The 6,052-nt window shown below is 39.1% G+C and overlaps 1 long non-coding RNA gene across 1 annotated transcript in view; it reads right to left on the reverse strand.

Annotated features, from left to right (window-relative positions):
- Positions 1 to 4,974, reverse strand: part of LOC143735886 (uncharacterized) — a 60,512-nt gene extending 55,538 nt beyond the window's left edge. Inside the window, exon 1 of the long non-coding RNA XR_013203326.1 lies at positions 4,700 to 4,974. This is a non-coding gene — a long non-coding RNA (uncharacterized LOC143735886). The remainder of the gene's footprint in view (positions 1 to 4,699) is intronic.
- Between the last annotated feature and the right edge of the window lie 1,078 nt (positions 4,975 to 6,052).

Below are 6,052 nucleotides of genomic sequence, written 5' to 3' on the forward strand. Positions count from 1 at the left end.
ATGTATGCAAGTAGTTATAAAGAATGCATAAATCATTCATGGAAAAGAAGACTGTTCTACTTTAGGAAAAGTGGTTTTATTTAATTTTAAGATATTTTTTTAAATCACAGTAGTTAAATCTGTATCTTGCATGTTCAAACTTTAAAATCATTCATATAAACAGGTTAATAGATGTTTTCTCCGGAATTTTAGAGACATTCTAAATTAATGCATTACAATTGAACTAAACCCATTATATTTTAGTTAATGAATTGTTTTAGTTTTAGTCTATTTTTAGTCGATGAAATACAATAAGATTTTAGCCGACTAAATCTACAGTAGATCAACATTTTTATTTTAGGACGGTTGACATTCACTTTAGGACGGTTCAAATTGTTTTTCAGGACGGTTCCAGGACGGAGGTGAAAAAAGTTAGTCTGGAGCCCTGATACACACACACACACACACACACACACACACACCACACACACACACACACACACACACACACACACACACACACACACACACACACACACACACACACACACACACACACACACACACACACAGTATCTCACAAAAGTGAGTGCACCCCTCACATTTCAGCAAACATTTTAGTATATCTTCTCAAGGGACAATACTATAGAAATGAAACTTGGATAAGCCTATATTTTAGAGTAGTCAATGTGTTGCTTACATAGCAGTATATATTTACTGTCCTCTGAAAATAACTCAACATACAGCCATTATTGTCAAAATAGCTGGCAACCAAAGCGAGTACACCCTAAGTGAACATGTCAAAACTGTGTCCAAAGTGTGTGAGCACCATTGTTAGCACTGCCTTAATCCTCCTAGGCATGGAGTTCACCAGAGCTGCACAGGTTGTTGCTGGGATCCTCTTCCACCCCTCCATAATGACATCATGGAGCTGCTGGATGTTAGACACACAGTACTTCTCCACCTTCTGCTTGAGGACGCCCCACAGCTGCTCAATAGGGTATCAGGTCTGGAGAAGTACTTAACCTTCACCTTCAGCTCCCTCAGCAAGGCAGTTGTCATCTTGGCGGTGTGTTTGGGGTCGTTATCATGCCATTCGACACAGTTTCTGAAGGGAGGGCATCATGTTCTGCTTCAGATTGTCACAGTACATGTTGGTATCCATGTTTCCCTCAATGAAGCTCAGCTCCCCAGTACCAGCAGCACTCATGCAGCCCCAGACCATGATGCTACCACCACCATGCTTGACTGTAGGCAAGACACAATGTTCTTGGTACTCCTCACCAGGGCATCGCCACACATGCTGGACACCATCTGAGCCAAACAAGTTTATCTTATGGCTCTTTTCCATTACCAGTACCAGCTCGACTCGACTCGACTCGCCTTGGCTCGCCTCGACTCGGCTCGCTTTTCGTTCCGTTTTCCATTGCAGAAAGTATCGCCACAAATAGTACCCGGTCGTCATAGCAACGCCTTTCGTTCCTCGTTGCCCCATCAAGCTCTCGCTGGATCCTCTCTTCGGCAACCAAACAAAGGAATGTCTGCACCTTCTCGTTTGACCACGGCGTATTCTTCCGAGTTGCCATAATAATAGTAGTAAGTTTAGTAACTATCTCTGGCTAAACTATTTAAAAAAGGCGGGGTTATTCTGGATACTCCATCTGGGTCGTGCAATGATGACGCAGTGAATAGTGACGATTCTCTCTGACCAATCAGCAGTCGGCATTGTTTTCACGTCACATTTTAGTATCGCCTTAGCTCGCCTCAGCTCGCTTAGAACCTCGCCGGAGGTGGTACGAAAAAAAGTACCCGAAAGCAGGTACAGGTACAACTTTTACACAGTGGAAAACCAAACAAAGGCGAGTCGAGTCGAGTCGAGCCGAGCCGAGGCGAGCTGGTACTGTGTAGTGGAAAAGCGCCATTAGTCTCATCAGGCCACAGGAGATGGTTCCAGTAATTCATGCTCTTGGACAGGTTGCTTTCAAGAGGCTTCCTTCTGGGACGATGGCCATGCAAAACGACTTGTTGCAGTGTGCGGCGTATAGTCTGAGCACTAACAATCTTTCCTTGCGCTTCTGCGACCTGCGACAGCAATGCTGTCAGCACTCATGCGTCTGTTTTTTGAAGCCAGCTTCTGCACCTGACACACAGCACGAGGACTCAACTTCTTTGATTGACCCTTGCGAGGCCTGTTTCAAGTGGGACCCATCTTGGAAAACCTCTGTATGACAATAGCCGGTACTGTAACTCAGTTTCAGGGTGTTACCAATCTTCTTACAGCTTAGGCCATCTTTGTGGAGAACAACAATTATAATTCTCAAATCCTTAGAGAGTTATTTGCCATGATATGCCATGTGGAACATCCAGTGGTCAGTATGAGAGAATTGTACTCAAAACACAAATTTTACCTGCTCTAATACACAAATTTGTAAGATACACAAATTTGTATGGTCCTGTCAAGTAGGGCTGAACGATTATGGAAAATAATCTAATTGCGATTTTTTTAACCAATATTGCGATTGCGATTTAATATACGATTACTTTAAGTTCTTTACCTTCTGTATTAGTCGACAAAGAAAAGCAATAAATCATTGTACAGTAGGGATGGGAATCTTTAGGCAGCTCATGATCCGATCTAATTTTTTTCTTATTAATCTTAATAACACTTAAAAATGTATTTAATTGCATGTGTAAATACATACTTTAAATTATATATATATAAACATTTAATTAAACCAATTACATGTTAAGAATTTTAAATGGGCTATAAACTAATATAGCTTCAAAATATAAAAGCTAGTAAATAAAGAGGAATAAAAAAAACATTACAAGCAATAAACAAAGAGTGCTTTCAGTATTTAAAAGTAGGCTGTCTGAACGTTTTCCATTCAAGAGCTGGAGTGATTTTCCCCCTATACGATAAGCTGCATTCACACTAATGCACATATCTCTTTTGAAATTGTAAATGTGGTTTGGTTTAAGATATAACTGACCGTATTTACATTAATTTCACGTCAAAAGCATTTTGAGATGCAAGTACATTTAACCAATGAGTAGCTCACAGCCGCATGCACGAGCACTCTTCACAAAGTATTTTAAAATGAAAGCAGCTTTCTCAGTGATTTTTATATTTTTAATATATAAGCCAACTGCATTCCAAAAGACATAAATAATGCCTTTGTGGAGCATTTGTAAGGAAAATTCCGGCGGCCAAGACCGCGCACAGCAAGAGTAACGTCAAAGCGGCAAAACCTGTGCAATGAAGCCCGCGACTGTCCTTGTAATTCGCTTAAACCCCGAACTTTATGAAAGCTTATTTTTCGGAAGGTTCGAGCGGTGTCGTGTGTGTGTGTGTGTGTGTGTGTGTGAGAGAGAGAGAGAGAGAGAGAGAGAGAGAGAGAGAGAGAGAGAGAGAGAGAGAGAGAGAGAGATTAGAAGCAAGCAGAATACGGTTGTTTCTAAAGCACACGCAGCGTCATCACGCATAGTGTTTAAAAACTAAGCTCAGACTCGATTCTGAAATTCTCTGAATCGATCCAGAATTGTTGGAGAGAGAATAAATAACACAATATCACATACATAAAAAATAAACTGTTCTTTCCTGTATGCCAGACCTATGCGTAGCGTGCCAAGTTGATGCTTGATCTGTAGACTACTTTTCTCTCGCGTGTCACGTGACCAGTGTAATCGCAGCTTTTGCGGTTACAAAATCGCATTTAATCATATCGCAATATTATCGCAAATGCAATTAATCGTTCAGCCCTACTGTCAAGCAGACATAAACATGAACATGATGGATAGGACATGTGACTTTGCATGGTTAAAGGACATACAGCTATTATCACTTAGTGTATCACAAGTGTACTCACTTTTGTTGCCAGGTATTTAGATAGTAATGGCTGTATGTTGAGTTATTTTCAGAGGACAGTAAATATATACTGCTATACAAGCAACACATTGACGACTCTAAAATATATCCAATTTTCATTTCTATAGTATTGTTCCTTGAGTAGATATACTAAAATGTTTGCTAAAATGTGAGGGGTGTAGCCTACTCACTTTTGTGAGATATAGTAAATACTTACAAATTAACTTAATTTGGATGTGTAGGGTATTTTCCCAATATAAAATTATTTTTGTAGCCTACTGTTAGGCTAGTTCTTTTATATTGTTAGATTGTCAAGTGTGATAGTTGTGAAACAAAACAATAAAAGAAAATTAAAAGAAAACATCAACAGTAAAAAGCAAAACTACAGCTAAACATTTTGCCTCAAAGCATGTATTAAATGTAATAATTTGGCCTCAAGTCAATGGCCATCAGCAGGGTTCTACTGACAAGGATAATTCGACCAGTTGCACGTGACATTCTTTTATTTACCTAACGCATGAGAGAAAACTTATCAAAATCTCAAGGTGACGCCTTCCATACCCTAGTCCGGAATCAAACTTTATATTTTTAACTTTTTTCCCCCAAGCAAGTACACTGCTATTATCGGACAAATGTGGACAGAACAATGCAATCAATCACACGGACACCTGCCGCAACAAGCTTTGGGACAGAGCTCAGGGCTGCAGGCCTATTTTACAACACAGCCTGTTTGGACGTTATGCTTACAGCCCTCTCAATAAATAGGCTTTATTCAAACTCTCAAAATGCTCTGAAGTTTTCTTACCTTTCCAATTATCAGCGTTAGGTCAGAAAATCCCATCATTTACTCACCATCTTGTCGTTCAACTTGAAAAGATGATTCCAGTATGCCAATATTGTATGTTGGCTGACGGCTGTCATGTCCTTGACTGAATACTGAAGATTGCAGTTTACGAACCAAAAATATTTTGCCGCTCAATTATGTCTCATTTCCTCTCAGCTTTTCAGAAACGAACTACGGTTGACCAATTCGTAAATTAGGCCTACTCTTTGAGCTCAATGATAAATGAATCTGTCAAAGGAAAACGGTTTGAAAAGGTTTAGATTCATTATGATTCTGAAATCTAACTCACCACTCAATCATTTGGAGTTGTCATTTGATTTGTCATTTTTCAAGTCTGAATCGGGATAAATTATAGAATAAATTCGGTTTGGATGATTCGAACAGCTAACTCTTGGACGGAATCGTTTGGAACAACGAATTACGCAAATGAGCGTTGGATGGAAAGTGGAATATATTTATTTTTTAACAATAAATTCAAAATCAAGCCTGTCTTCGATTAAGAACCTCAGTGACATTAGAGAAACAGAGAGTCAAATAATGTGCCGTCATGTTTTCTCTAAGCTCTTCCCGTTTGATTCATATTTTTATATAAAGTGCAATGAATCAGTCAAACCTGTTAGGAGCCTGTCTGAATCATATGGTCTGAATCGTTTTTGTGATTCAGAATCGGACAGCACACTCAAGCACTGAATCATTTGGACCGGACACCTCACACACATTGAATCGTTTGGCGCGGATTCTCCCTCAGTGAAACAGACAACAACAACTACAACAACTCAGAAAATGAAAAGAGGTCGATGAAGTGGATATTTAGCTACAGTCTAAACATGCATCCTGTTATCGACAATGAAGGTCGTTACTGCACAACTCTGGTAAAAAAACACCTTCACAAAACACTTATAGAACAAGAAATATTAGCCTAGCCTACACAATTTTGTTGCCATTTACTATTATTAATCTTCTAAAACCATGGTACTTACTTATTATCTTGGTATCACTGTTATTGTAGCCTACCATGGTATTAGCTTTTTACGGGTAATTCTGTTGAAATTGTGTTGTGTCATGTCATGTGAATAACTGTTTTGAACATTAGTCCTATTTTAAATAATGTTAAATAAGGATTGATGCTTCTGTGCAGTTTTTGTCAGTATATTCCCAGCATGTCATGCCTAGTGCCAAATGGTGCAGCATGTGTTTGGATTGAAATGAGGGTGAGAAGAAGATGATGGAATTGAAAGTTTTGGGTGAACTATCTCTTTAAACTCATTTGCTTTTTTTTTGCTTTTTTATGCTGCCTTTTGCTCAAATGGGTCTGTACAATCTACTGAACACTTACGGTTTTGGGGTCGGATAAACAAAGT

The sequence above is a fragment of the Siphateles boraxobius genome, unplaced genomic scaffold (assembly GCF_051911475.1).
Source record: "Siphateles boraxobius isolate OS27281-9 unplaced genomic scaffold, OSU_SipBor_1 13, whole genome shotgun sequence".
In the NCBI taxonomy this organism is placed as follows: domain Eukaryota; kingdom Metazoa; phylum Chordata; class Actinopteri; order Cypriniformes; family Leuciscidae; genus Siphateles; species Siphateles boraxobius.